Here is a 15,599-nt window from a genome sequence, read left to right as displayed (position 1 = left end):
TGAGGGAGTGAACAAAAGTCTAATGACAGAAATGTAGTATGAAGAAAACTGAGCTGTGTTTATACTCTTAATCTTGTTGTGTGCAGAGAACACCATTCATATATGGAGCTAAGTGTTGAGAGTCCAGTTAATCTTAAAACAGGTGAATGAATACAGAAAGCTCTCATCAATAACACAGCTGAAATTATTATACAAAAACTGCCTAGTATTTACACCTTTTATTTGGTGTTATGCTCACTATTCCAAGGGTTCTTTGGATCCCAAAGCTGATGGTTTGTCTTTCTCAAAAAAAAAAAAAAAAAAAAAAAAAAAAAAAAAAAAAAAAGCCTGTGACAAGTTATCAGCGTCTTGAGGTCTTCACCAGGAGTAGTATGATGTTTGAAGTTTGGATTTACTTTTTAGAAGTTTTTGTCAACACAGTCTGCTGATTACCAGCCAAAGGTGGAAGGCTGCACAATAGCCTCCCACAGCATAGTTGGTGTAAGGAGCTATAGTTTGTTACACAATGACTCTCAGAGCTTAAGATAGACAGATGAAGCAAGAGTCACTTGATTTTTAGATGGTTGTTAAAAACAGCTTAGGGCAAGGCAGTCCCAAACAAGACCTGAGACCCTTCACTGTTGTCTAAATAAAGAGCCTACGGCCTTTTTACTAGTAAAGGCAAAAAAGATCATATTTACTAGACTACAACTAAAGTAAAGCTGGTCAGCAGAGATGAGTTGAAGGAATGGACTGTGATCTATATATGTACGTGTCATTTTGGCATGAGGTAGGGGACAGGAATTGCTATTGTACTGTGCCCTGTGGAAACGGATGGGACAAAATGTCTCCAAGTTTGAGCCATTGTAGGGCTGTTTTTTGTGTTTACGAAGTTGTAGTAAGTTTGGTGCTATTGCAGTTCTGCCAGTTTCTGGCAACAGACATTTAAAGATGCATTGTTTCAAGTCTAACTGGTTCTTTTCTCAGTATCTTATTTCCGGAGACTGGCAGCCCAACTTTTTGCACTTCTACACATTTTCTTGATGTTCGTTATCAGCATTCAGTAAGCATCTTTAATATAGTTCAGAAAATAACATGGTAAATCACCTATTATTTGCAGCAGTACTAGATGACAGAATTATTCATAATTTCTTTTTTAGACCTCAAAAGCAGTGAGGAAGAAAAAGAGACCTTATTTGTCTACTTTGACTTGTCACACATTGCCAATTTAGCAACACATCTTGGATTATTACTGTAAATTGACATAACTGCATGAGAACAGTATACTGAGTAAACATAATTACAGTGTACTGCATTTATTTTTTCTTCTCTGATTAGGTATGCCTGCTTTTGTTTTGCTCTGTGAATAGCGAAAAGCTTCCTGTTCATCATGGATGTTTTGAAAGCTTCTTCCTGCCAAAGCCAGGTCAAACTTCTGTTTCACAGCTGATGGCAGTGCAGACTCCTATAGGAGAAAAAGAAGCTGTGTTTGGAGTATAGTTAATGTGACATCTTCCAGAAAAAATAAGAATTACCAGCTCAGTCCTGGTGCACTTAAATTAATGATAAACTAATTTTGGATAGAGTGTTCTCAAATATATTGTAGTTATTCTTTTAGGAGCTAGATAATGTTTGATGCTTTTTATGTTTTATGTTACTGTAGTTCACCTTTTAAGAAAACATTCAATAACTTTTAAAACAATTGCTATAGCTATTTATAAAGAATATGTTGACATCAAATGAAGGATGAGATTTTAGATTTTTCTAAAAGCAACTACCTTTTTTTTTTTTAAAAAAAAATTGCTATTTTTGAGGAAACTGTCAATGTACCAGATAGTTTCTATTAGCAGATGCATTAACTCAGAGTGAAATTCACTGTTCAGATAGGCAATACAAAGTTTTTATTCAGTGCCATGAGGGCTGGCTTTATACTGTGTCCCAAAGTTAGTATTTGCTATGACTCTGATTTGTATGATTGATTTAACCTGCCATGTCCCAAAGTTAGTATTTGCGTAAATGAGAGTAATTTACTGAATGTGGTTCTGGGAGTATGAGATTTTATTGTCTTGCTTGAATTATTCTTATACATCTAGCCTCTGTTCATAAATCTTGTTCAGATTTCCTGTTCCTTTATTGGTAAAGCCACTTAGTGTGGAAGTGACCTGTTTCTGTGTGTTCATGTTTGAGCTTGTGTCAGGGAACAGTTGTGAATAATTGACTGAGTGATACTTACGATGAACTTTTTTAGACTTGTGTTTACTTTTATTAGAAAAATGTGGATTAATGCATTTACTTCAAAAACTTGTAGGATACTAGACTGTTTTTCCTGATGGAGATACATGCCTTCCTTACTCTCTATATAAAGAATAATTACAAAATCCAATAAGCCTGTGTAGCTTACCTAAGCTGGTCTGAATGCTCTTCCCTAGAAGGTGATGATCTAGAGAACAATGCAGTCTCTGAGAGGAAGCCATAATCTTGAAAATTATGAGTTAGTAGGTACCACATATGCTCTGTGTTTCATTACGTATCCTATATACATGGTGCAAAGTTACAGTTGAGAGTGTAGTCTTAACTGTAGCATGAGAAGTATGTTTAATGACGCATTAAGTTTACATTAGCAAATACGGTTTAATATTCCTGATAAGCATACAGGATGTTTTTATATCTGAAAGTTTCACCAATAGCCCCACTTAATCAAGAATTGTTTGTTGTTTGCACTGTTGATGAATTCTTAGCTATAATGGATGTCAATTCTGAGATCTGAATTATTTTCATATATGGGCTGTAGTACAAGGGAACAATTGCTATCCTACATTGTTTTCATACTTAAGAGATAAATATGAATACATTGAATGCTTTTTAGTTTGTGATTGAGGCAAAGTATTAGACGTGTGCACATACATGAACATGTGTTAGTGCTTGAAAAGCCCAAACTTTGTGGCATATTCATTAATTCTTTGGACTTGAGTATGATTATTGCATAAACTTGTTGAATTAAGCATATTGTGCATAAAGGAATCTGAGGGGGAAAGATTAAAAGGTAATAGCTTAGCAGATTTAGAGATATTTAGAAGAAAAAGGTCTAATCTTTATACATATAGTTTTCAATACCTGGTATTTTCCAGTCTTGATGTGAATGATCCAGAAAGTGAAGCTAATTCAATACTGTATTTTTAGGACTAGCATTAGATGCCACACACATTAGACTATTTTCATTGGTAAGTATTATTTTATATCTTGGTGAAGATAATAGTGTTCAGACTTTTAGCTCCAAGGATTTTCTCAGTGCTATTCCTTCTTCTGAGTACCTTTTGCCTCTGCTGGATGAGTTATTGGCACATTATACAAGTACAATGCATCCATGTTAGATTATTTTTAAACTTTGCAATTGTCACAGTTGGTTAAATTGCTCTAAGAGTGACATGCAACTGTTATATTTTCAGTGCAGAAAGCATTAGAGGTGCTTCAATGATATTTGATGTCTGTGAAGCAGGTCATCTATGAAAATGGTAGCATATTGAATTCAGTGGCCTGCATTTTGTAGAGTCAAATTCATTTTGGAAGACATACTCTAGAAAAGAGTTATAATCCTAATGCCTGTGATGTTAGGTTTAGCTCAGTTGGTTAGAGCATGGTGCTAATAATGCCAAGGTCGCGAGTTCAGTCCTGGTATGGGCCACTCACTTGAGGGTTGGACTAGATGATCTCCAGAGGTCCCTTCCAACCTTACCGATTCTAAGATGAATTTGCAGGTCTATGCAGACAGAATTTAACCTGGCCCTGAAGCAGGTCAGTAACTATTGAACTGAACTATTAGATTACATGACTGTTCTTTGTGGTCATGCCTAGTACCACACTGTAACCATTCTTTAATCTTACTTCTCAATATTGAAGTCTGCAGATAAAATACAAAGTGATGAATAGCCTTGTCTTCTAAATATATTAAACAGTTATTAGCATTAGATTTAATATTTAGTATGCTAGTAAGGTTTTAGACATAACTTTTGAGGGATTTAATAGGACTGATGCCTCAAAACATATTTATGGGCTGAAAATGCTATGTATTCAAGAGTTTTGGCTGTACAGTGTAGCTTTTTGACCTATCATAATTATAGAGTGCATGTGAGTGCGTAATGGGCAATGGTATTCAGCAGTGGGGTGAAATTCTTTTCTCTCCTCTCAAAATAATAAATTTAAAAGCCCTCTAATATAAAATCCTTTTCCTTTTTTCCTTTTTTTCCCTTTTTTTTAAAAAGTGTATTGAATAAGCATTTTGGATTTCATTGGATACAACTGGCACACTCTAGATTGTATTGCTGTTAGTGTGTTACTTCTAGTGCTGAGATTGTGTCCATCAAGCTCATATTTTCACAAGTATAATTATGCCTCAGGTGATCTCTACCCCTGTACAAACCTAACAACTTGACAAGCGAGCATTTGTATAACTTTCACCCTTAAGTAATGCACATCTGTTTCCCTCTCTTTCCCAGGCTAACTGCATAGCTGGTAATTTTTCCATCTCTTGGTAGAGGTAATCCCTTATGTGAGAGCAGAAGCACAGTGGTAAGGATTGTTGTGAGAGGGGAATTGGGCTGTCTAGAATCAGTGGCATGGAGCTACTGAGAGCAAAGGAGCCCTGGCCTATTTTTTTGCTATCTGTGCAGACACAAAATATTGCTGCTTGAATTACCTTTTTTTCCTGCATACTGGGTAGTGACCTTTGGCTTTTAACAGACTTCCTACTCTGAGTGCTAAAACAGTTTATTCCAGTTGTGCTACTGTGCTATCGCATAGCGTGGATGTTTGAAAGTTCTGATTAGTATAGATGCTTTATCAGTAAGATTGCTAAGGTGCTCTCCAAAGAAAATTCATGTAATCAGGTGAACAACAGAATAAGTACTTCAGAAAATGCTCCATTTAATAACTAAATTGCATTACTTAAAAAAAAAAAAAAAAAAGAAAAAAAAAGCACAACCGATCCTGTGTCCAGTATGTTAAACTCCTGCAAATGTTGATGCCCTATGAGTGTTCAGTAAGTGTCTCACATAAGCAGCTTACGAAAAAGACCATGCATGCATTTTTTTTAAGAACTATCTATAAATATTTGTACCTTTTTTAAAAAAAAATTTAATGAAAATATATTGTTTTAACTAGTCTAGCAGAATGTTTTCTGTGAGCATTTCTGATGAAAACATAATTGCAAGGCACAAATAACTACATAGGCATATTTCTATGTATTTTTCTATAAACATATCTTAACGAAAAAGCAGTTGATGTTCTTGACTAGAAAAAAATGAACTGAAAATTGTAGTAGAGGTCTTTTTATCATAGAAGTATCTATCGTTCTGAGCCTTCCAAATACTTGTGCAAGTCTAATGTACAAATATGTAATACAGAAGTTGGCACAGTAGCTATAGTTACTGTATACTGATGACCAGCTAGAAACTGAGAAACTGGTGTCTGGATAAAACTGAATTAGAAATCGACCACAAGCCTTTCATCATGGAACTAGACTTGTGTAGTTATTCTTATTGATCAGCTTTAATAAGAACACCAACAGCTTATAGATCTCTGGGATCCTTTCTTTGTGTGCAGGATTCAGAAAGGTAAGTTATTTTCCAAGGGGATAATTACACATGAATAAAACTCAGACAAGGTTGAGACTGTTTTTCAGCAATTTTGCCCAAGTATGGTTTTGAATCTGGGTACTTGATATTTTCATCCTGTAGGTGGTGCAGTGCTAATGATAAACTATATAGCTGAATTACATGGTGGGGTGGGGGAAGAGGATCAGGAAAAAAGCAATTCTGGCAAATGCCACACTATAGGTGATTAAAACAAGGACTTTAAATAGTGTGAGAGTGGAAAAATATGAAACATTTTGTTTCTCTTTGTGTGAAGCTGGTATGACCTTCATGGTCTGAAATAGCAGGAAATACTATTTCTCGAGTAACTATATTACACTTTTAGCCTGATGGTTGTTAAGCAGAAGCTTAGCATGACTAAATATAGAAAGAAATTGTCAGGTCACATTTCAATGAGAGTTCATGTTAAGCAGTAATATGAATGTAAGAGCTTACAATGAAATGAAATTCATAGTGTAAAGGTCAAACCTGCCTAGAAGAGTCTTTGAAGGCAAGCTGTTGGACTGAAAAGATTCCAATTTTGTTTTAATAGACGGTAACATATTACAACAAAACCGGGGCATTTCTGCTGGATAAAATATGGCATAAATTAGGGCCTGATTCAGCAGAAAAACTGCATCATTTTCTGTGTGGGTAATCTTTTCATGTGTCAAAATCTGGCTTGCTTCTGAATGTTGCTTGTAAATCCAAATTAAAAACCCATTGATTAAATAGCTAGCTGTTCTAAGTTTTCTTTTAAAACTATTCACTTACTAAAAAATCTTGATGAATGCTGAAGTGCTTTAGTGCTTTAAATTCAAGCATCCTGTAGTTTGAACATTAGCATAAGTAAAATATTAGTTTATGGTATTCATAGAGGCTGTTTGCACCTTTTCTGCAGCAGCCTGCACACTACTGTAAGTTAAAAAGCAATGCAGCAGTGAACATCATAACCTATAAAGGAAGGTACGTAGTTAAATGTGAATAATTCAACCTGTGTGGAAACTTAGCAGACTACTTCCAGTCAGTGGTTCATGTGGGGAAATGAGAATTGTCTAGCCCAACAGCTGTCAGGCTTTTAATGAAGTGTACTTAAACCAGGATGGCTTAGCAGAAACCTTAGGCAGTCTCAACATAGACAGGTGGTGACAGGGACATTGCTAAAGAATTTCTGTGATTTTTCAAATGTACTTAATTCAAAATAAGAGTGAAAACAGAAGTGTTTTGAAAATCTCACTCTGAGAACAACCACTCTGCAGCAGACTAAATATTTATTTAGCAGAGTATCCTGTCTCCAGCAGTGATCACTGTCAGATGCCTCAGAGGAATATGAGAAGAGGAAAGCATATAGTAATACTTTGCCCAGTACTCTCCTGGTTCAGCATTCTGCAGTTCAGGGACTTCCTGAGCTGCTACTTCCATGTACTATTTGTCTGTTTAATATTCTTGGTGGATTTCTTCTTCCATTAATTTGCCTGATTACTTTTTGAACTTAAACATCTGCATATATCCACAGTATCCTGTGACACAAACTTTCATGTTCTACAGCGATTTCACCGTGAGTTGTGTACCTCTTTAGACGCTAGATACTTGGAAAACCTTGCTGTTAGTCTTCCTTGATTAGTTCCGCAGCGCTTGTCAAAAAGAAGTTTTAACTTTTGAAAATGTACCTTAGTCCTACTAGGTGAAGGAAGTCATAGTTCTGTGCAGTAATCTTAGAACTTCAAAGACTGGTTCTCAGTACACAAGATCATAAAATGTTGCCACTTGGCTTGGAATAGTTTTTCTCCTTGTAAAACATCCTGCTGTGCTTACCACAGATGCAGTTCCATTCTGTTAACGATGAAAGCTTTAGGGACTATACGCTGATCCTGCTAGCATTTTAGGAATTGACTGTGGACTGTCACTGAAGTTTAGCAATGCCTGATTACAATGCTGGGGCCTGATTTCGCAGTTTTCCCCTCTTGCTATAGCATGGCAGTGGTGATGGTGAAATTCAGTAACAGCTACAACCTTAGTTGTATTGATGGGTTCTGACTGTGGTCTTGGTTGCATTGGCTTATTAGCTAGCCTTAAGATATAGTGCTGTTCCTTTTTTGTATTTATCTATGATTTTAGTTTTTTTTTTTTTTTTTTTTTTTTTTTTTTTTTGGCTGATGACATATTGCAATATTTAATGATGTCAAAGAAAATATGGAACAGACAATTGCCTCCTCTTTCCTTTTGGAATACCAGTTTTACCATTTGGAATCTTCTATCTGTGGCTGAGTTTGTCCTCAACTCGTGACTGTTGGAACCTAAATCAATTTTCAATAAACACTGAAGGTCTCTATTTCTGAGCAACTAACAAATGTTAAGATGTAGGCTGTTCAGTTGTCTTTCTCCCAATTATATACATCTCTGTTTAAAAGTACTTGAGTCAGAAATAAAAAATGTCCGTGTGACACCAGCTGGTCACAGCTGTGGTCTTGGAACACTGGGAAGGAAAAATACTAGTGCTACAGCATATGCATCACATTTGAGTGCGAGGGTGTTGTTTTTTTATTTTAAATACGGGCTCATCTACAGGCTTCCTAAATAGAAGTTTTGTTCTGGACTTCTTTTTTTGCCAGAGTGAGTTTTGTGGCTTGTATTTAAAATGCTTCCTCAAGACCTTTCTTTTTCTAATCATCTGACAAGTTTATCTCCTAATTCCCTTTAAACAACAATGTAAGTTAATGCTGTAATTAAAGTGCTATTAACTAACATTATGCATATGTGCCTGTAACTGATTCTAACTTTATTTTGTGCATTTTGTCTTCATGATGTCGTTTTCCCCTAGGCTTCCACTTCTATTTCAGTTCTCATTTTAGCTTGTATATTCATTGGCATAATGACTTGTCTTTACTTGCCATGTAAAGTACCATGCTATTGTATTAATATTTATGGTGGAAATATATTGCTTTATGACACTGTGCATACAAAAGCTCAGTAATAAAGGGATAGATAGAACACAAGTTTCTTGCCTGCTGCCTTAGCATTGTTACTTACAGTTTATGAACTGTTTACTGCAACATTAGACACATGAAAGCAAAACTTGGGAGTCACAGTAGCTGGCTTCAGTAAAGCCAGTTTTCTATCAAATCAGCCATTGGCTACTGTTAAGTTTCTGCTTGTAAGGCTCTGGAGAGCGCTTAGTAATATTGTAACTTCAAAGAGATTGCAGTGGTTGCTTGCTTATTCTTTCATTTCTTCAATGGAGTAATAACAGTTAATTTGCCATTCACTATAAATGGCACTTTAGTGGCTAATGCTTGGCCACAGTCTGGCTGGTGATGAGTAAAAGTTGCAGATATACACAAGGACTGGTTTAGATCACTCTTCTTCAACACTTTGGAAGCTGTCCATGCAGAAATAATGCATGGAGGAAGGAGTTTCTGAGCCTACATAGATAATGTGAGTGCTTCACAGACAAACCAAATAAAAACCCAAACAGCTCTTTCCCCAAATATCGTTCTGCCAGTAAAGCAGTTACTTTCTCTCCCATGCCTGTGTTTCTGTTCATGAGCTGTGAAACTGTATTTAAACACTTGCCTGAGCCCCAAACTGTTGAGTCAAGTTGATTGTCTAAGGAGAGACTTCTCTCTTTCAGACAAGTGCTGGTTTTGTTGAAAGGTAAATCCAACTCTTATTTTTTTGGATATCCTATTTTACCCAGTTCACTGGAATATTGTGGATGCCCTGATCTGTGAAGTGTTTGGAGATGGTCAGGTGATGAGCACTGTGAGCGTGAGCTCTTGACATACCAAGGGTCCTTGTCTCTTTTTGACCCCTAGGACTTATGTAGTATATTGAACACCCTGAATTACATGCCCAGTATAAACGCAAAATGTTTTTTATTTTGTCTAGGTTGTATATCTGGGCAGACTTATTTCAGAAAGCAACAAAAGGCCCTTTGCTTGGCAGGAGGCTGAAATGTGCTTACTGATGTTTTAAGGTGGTTTAGAAGGTCTGAGTGTAGATTTTGGTCCAGGAAACAAAGGAATGAATAGTCTTTTGTGGTCTGTCTAGGTCTTGAGGTTAGGCTTGTATGAATTTAATAATCATGAGGTGTTTGCTGCTCTTTATTACAACCCTGAATGTGGTAGCTGCCAATGAATTGAGTTTCAGCTGGTTAAGTGAGCTGAGGGAGGGTGGCCAACAGAACCCACACCCTGGAAGAGCTGGTGGGACACTAGGATCCACAAGGAAAAAAATATGAACTTGTTCAAAAAGAGTCTTACATCCCTTTTCTATCTTTCCTGTGTTTCTCTCATATATGTGCATATCGGGAAGTATATGTAAGTGAGCTTGAACTGGCAAACACGATCAGTATTGCAACTGTTAAGTTTTGCCACTTGATGGCAGCATTGGCTATATGTTTGCATCGAGTTTTATGACTTTAAGGCTAGACTGAGCTCTCGTTCAGCCTCGTTAAACATCGGTCGTGTAAAAGATTGATAGCAATGCAAATGTATTTATAACCACTAGAGATAGTCACCTTCCACCCCAATTAGCCTTGGAATTGATTTAGTGAGAATAAAACATCTATTATGGAAAAAGTCTTGCAGATTAGTGTTGCATTATTTCGCTACATTTGATATATCTGTAGGTAAAAGGACCTTACAGGCATCCATAAGCTTTAGTAGAATAATGTGCTTTTAGGCTACATCAGAAACAAGTTACAATGTTGAAGGTTTGTTTCCTGAATAAAGTATAACTACAAATATGTTGGATTCTGTTGGGCCTCTTTCATGTTTACAAAATCTAGCTCATAAGTTTTCTTCTTATACTTTTATTTTTGAAGGCCATTAGTTCATGAGTACTTGGTTAAAATGATTACAAAAAAAAATCTACTTTTTGCAAGCTGGTAGAAATAAATTGTGTCTTGAATTTAAGTCTATTTTTTTTTTTAATCTATTCTCCCTTCTCTCCAAACTCAACATGCTGAAAAGAGCCTTGAGAGAGAGTATAGTAACAGTTCTCACTATGGAGTACAAGTTCTAGATACATCCTGCTGACTGACTAGTGCTGCTAGGGGAGGATCTAGGAAAAAGCAGAGTTCCAGTGTAAAACTTGGTGTGGAGCAAAAAGGAACAATTGTGAAGGGCTGGGACGGTTTAAAGGAAGGAAAAAGATTCTTTCTGTTTAGAAAGAAACAAACTAGGTCCCATTATGTTCCTGTAGATGAAAAATGCTATTTCTCTGAAAGTCAGAATTTCCCTAATATTTTATAATATTGCCCTGTTTTTTGCCACTTTGCAGTTGTGATATAAATGAGCTCTCTTGCTTAGGAGGATAGTGTGAACAAATAGGAGCTTTTGACAACAGAATTGGTGTAGTAGCTGGGTGCTTGCTGATTGGGACTTTTTTGACTCTTCCTCATGTAAAATCTGTGCAACTCTTTGCTTTCTATTTATGTATTGTTTGTATTTATATAAAGGACTGAAGCTTAATGAAGTCTGAGGTTGCAGCAGGATAAACCACTGTGAGATCAGATGTGGCCCTCTGCTGTGTGTGAGTGCAAGACCTTTGAGCTGTGAGTGTTCTTCTGTTCGTTGTTTCTTGGTCTGTTTTCACTATGCAGCTTATATGGTTAACCATTAGAACTTAAAAGATCATTACAAAATACTCTTTTTACTTCTAGTGAAAAATTGAGGTGCTAATTTATTAACCCCCCCCCCCCCAAAAAAAAATCACATAGGCCAGTTTGCTGTGGATTTGGGGGGATGAAACCTTTAATGTTCACCTTCCAATACTCACAGCAGCTATCATGACCATTTCAAGCCCTACTCTTAAATTTACCTGAATTCATAAAGAACACATTTCCAAATGACAGAGTATTTTGATTAATCCCAAACAAAAAGACCCTTCTTTATGTGAAGCTGTAATTTTACTTTAAGTATTTGTAGTTTGCTTTCCAACATTTAATCAATGAGTGTATGGACAAAGAAATGGCAAAATAAAAAAGAAAGAAATTAGCAGCATTTGCCAAGTATTTCTTTACAAGTACAATAGGCTGGTAAAGTTTGCTCGATCTAGATTACCATATAAAATTAAAAAAAAAAGATTTATCAAATTAATCCTGCTTTTAGCTTCTCTTATATCCCTGTACTGAATCTCTGTGATGCACTGCAACATTGATACCAGATAATACAATGCTATCCTACTTAGTCATTGTGAAGAGTACTTGGCAATCAATCAAAAATCAGCTAGAAGCAAAATCTCATAAAGGCAGCCTAGATCTGATGAAATTTGTCTTTGTGTGTGTGCATAAATATGAGAAACATGCAAGCTTTGATCATAAATGACATGCACACAAACTACACGGGGATTTAAAACATATATTGTGCATTCAGCAAAAGGTCTGCTTCTGCATAACTGTAATTTGAAAGAAATAACCAGTTGTTCAATAAAAAAAAAAGCATCTAGGGAACTAAAATTGGCATTGATTTTTAATTTGCACAGAAGTTATTACAAATATATATCAGTGTCAATTAAAGCAGTTTCATTGCTTACAATGTATAGGAAATCAAATTCCATAATTACATTTGCCATGTGGAAAGTAGCACTACTTTCAGAGTTCGAAGGTCACTGACAATTAGCATAGGAGTTAAAGTTATATTAAATATTGTTTCCTGGCACTGCTTGAAAATTTGTCTAGAAATTGTGAGTGTTAAATACAAATCATGTATTCTGGCAGAAAACTTCATCCTTTTCCTTGTTTTTGCGTTTTTGGATGTTTAATTTTGTATTCAGTACATAGAAAATGATTTGCGTCTTGCCTAGGTAACCAGATAGAGCCTATTTACCATATAAACAAGGGTTTATGCAATGTTTGTAGTAGCTTGGGAAAACAACAGTGCAGATAAGACTACTAAAAATGCAAAGGTAATAATCTGGCCCTGGTTACGCGTTTCACAGGATAGCAACAAAAATAGCCTAGTTCAATCAATAACTCTAGGGCTGTATTCATATTTGTAAGATTTATTTATCTGTTTTTCCTTGCAAGTTTTTTGTGGTTCAATTTCTTCTCCAGTTTTATTTTTACTGATTAAAAGATGTATGTTTTAAGTCTAGTGGATGCTTTCCTCCTAGGAAGGGAATATTAAAATGTGGAAGGCCTTACAGAAGTAAGAACGTAATTTTGAAACAGGCATTCTGATAGAGTAGATTTAAAGAAGAGAAACTATTTCAATTTTTCTGTAAATACAATTTGGTTATAGAATGATCTCTGCAGCAATTTAAGGATACTAAGGCATGTCAATGCAGAGCCTACCCTAATTGAGTTTTTTATGTCCTGACTGGCGATTTCAGATGTGCTAAGATGATCTGCATACCAGCTGAATATGGGATCTTTGTGCCTTATATAGCTGTAGAAAAGAAGTGGGGAATGGACTTGAACTGATTGTTGGAAGGCTTTGCTAACAGGCTTTGCCTGTTTAAATGAGGGCAAGCTGTCAGCATTCTTCAAACAAGTGATGGCTCAATCTTTGTTTTAGAAACTATTTCTTGATGCTAGAGCCTTCTTTCGTTATTATCTGATTGCCAAGAGATCAGAAGATGTTATAGCCGGTGGTGCTTTCTGTATGTTGATAAAGTGGATTATGTATAATACAAAGAGAAAGCTAGCCAGAAGGTAGTTGACTTCAGATCAGCTTGGACAAGAAGAAAATATTCAGGAGATGGAAATATATAGCAGTTCACCTGAGTGAATGTGTTTTCAGATGTGCACGAGACCAGAGAAAGCATCTCCTATGCCTAAACCTTTAAGAGAGAAGCGTCACAAAACACGAAACCAATAAATGCCTCAATTTTCTTGCATTAACAGCTGAGAATGATACATTACATGTACAATATTTGGAGTGCTTCTAAAATCGGCTTGCAACAGGGGGTTAGAAATCTAATCTAAAAAAAAAAAAAAAACTTAGATCATTCTGGTTTAAACTTAAATCTGGAATTTTCCAGATTATAGAACATGATCAAACAAGTTCTCATCTTAGGAAACAAGGCAACACTACTGTAGTCTGGGTTAGGGTTTTACAAACTTAGACGGAAAGCAGTAGTGAAATCTGTAAGAAAGAATCTGTAATATGTAAATGGAGTGAGTGTGCAAAGGTTTGTGTGAAGATCGTATGTGACATGAAGAGAACACAGGTCAAAAATATCCTGCTTCTGGCCAGAGCTATTTTGCTTAATAGGTTGGTTTCTTATTAAAAAAAGCTATTAAAAAAAAAAAAAAAAAAAAAAAAAAAAGGAAAAGAAACCTCTGCTTCCCCCACACCCAAATAATATGTTTTCTGTATTCTAAAGAATCACTTGTAGAAATTTCTCAGGAGAGTGTACTAAATGGTTATAGTATCCTGAATGGAAACTTATGCTTATAATTTTTTATCTGAAATCACAGCAAAGTGTAGATGAAATCTGGGTATATGGAAGACACGCACATGCTAATCTTATTAGAAATGATTTTTACTGGGAAAATGAGCGAGTTTGAAGCAAACGTGAAACAAAATCTCAAGAAACATCAGAGAGGCCTACTGAAGGTGATACATCTATAAATCAGCCTGAGGAAACTGCAAGGCTGTAGTCAAAAACTGGCAGAGATTTGTGTGCATGTTAGAAGAAGCAAATGCCATGTTGACTCTAGATGATTATTCCAAAAGAGCTTTTTAAAAATCTTGTACATATAATTGTTGCTAGACAGAACATACCAATTGCCATGGCAGATAGTGAGGCACAATGTGAATGACTTTTAAAATTATATGCTTTAGCAATTTGTTTAATGTTGAGTCAAATGTGTGCATTCTATTGTTATGTGAAAAACAGCCTCAAAAACCAGTAATGCTTTCAAAGTTGCAAAGTAGTCACTTTATAGATGCAGTGGTCATTGAGGATTTTCCTATTTCTTTTATCTGTTTAACAGAAGAGGTAGAAAAAAGTGTTGAATGTCTAACCTCAGAGGGAGAACAGGGTTACAGGTGATCAAACCACAACAGAAGAACGGGCTGAGAAGAATAATAGAGGTGCTTCAAAGATTAAGAGAAGAAGATTGAATCAGAGACTGAAGGCTTTTGATGATAATTACCATATACTTTATTTTTCTAGCAGTGAAAGATGTAAAGTGATCTTGTCCCTTAAAGTTCTGGCTGATATGTAACACCCTTGGAATATTCTAGCTTAGATGGTTTTGGTTAATCAGTCTGTTCTATGCTGTACCTTTTGAGAAACATTCAGTGCTCTTCTTCCTCTCTTTAAAGTATGTTATCTCTTTTAATGCTGAAAGGTTCCTTTTTACTTAAGCCCTGTCACAGACTTTTCTTCAATGACCAGAGCACAGTAGCTAGTTGAAAATTAGGAGAATGTCTTGAAGCCACATAAACCATCTCATTTTAATGTTGAAATATACCTGTGAGTCAGAGCACTGAATGTTAATGGTAAGAAATCTGAATGCAGATAGTGCTAGGAAATTTGACATTCGTGATTATGATTAGTGTCTGCAAAGCCCAAAATAGCATGTAGTCTACCATCTTTATTTTTGTCTAGAAGAAAATCTTTTAACGTTTTAGGGCAAAAGAAGAAAACTACATTGAACAACGGTTTTAATTTTATACACCCTTGCTCATATGAGTAGTCCAGATTCATAGAGATAGTCTCAATGGTTGCACTGAAACTGAGATAAGAGTAAGAACTTGAAGGTTTAAGACCTTGCTGTTGCAGCTGCATTTATTTTTGAGTAGAACTAGAAGAAGAAAATCAGCCTGTATGGCTTGAACGTGCCTGAATGATTTGTTACCATTCAAAGATCTCTTGGAAATACCTAGTGAAACACAGGTGGTAAACCACTGTTGTACAGTGTTTTCAAATCTGGCTTAGGTTGAGAACAGTTACTGTCTGATGTTGTTCAGCATCATGAGCGCTTTGAAACTAGTTTATAATTGACAGGAGTTCATGTGACCATTAGGAGTTCTCAGA

This window comes from Rhea pennata, chromosome Z (assembly GCF_028389875.1).
Source record: "Rhea pennata isolate bPtePen1 chromosome Z, bPtePen1.pri, whole genome shotgun sequence".
Classification (NCBI taxonomy): Eukaryota; Metazoa; Chordata; class Aves; order Rheiformes; family Rheidae; genus Rhea; species Rhea pennata.
Note: the sequence above shows the minus strand (reverse complement) of the source record.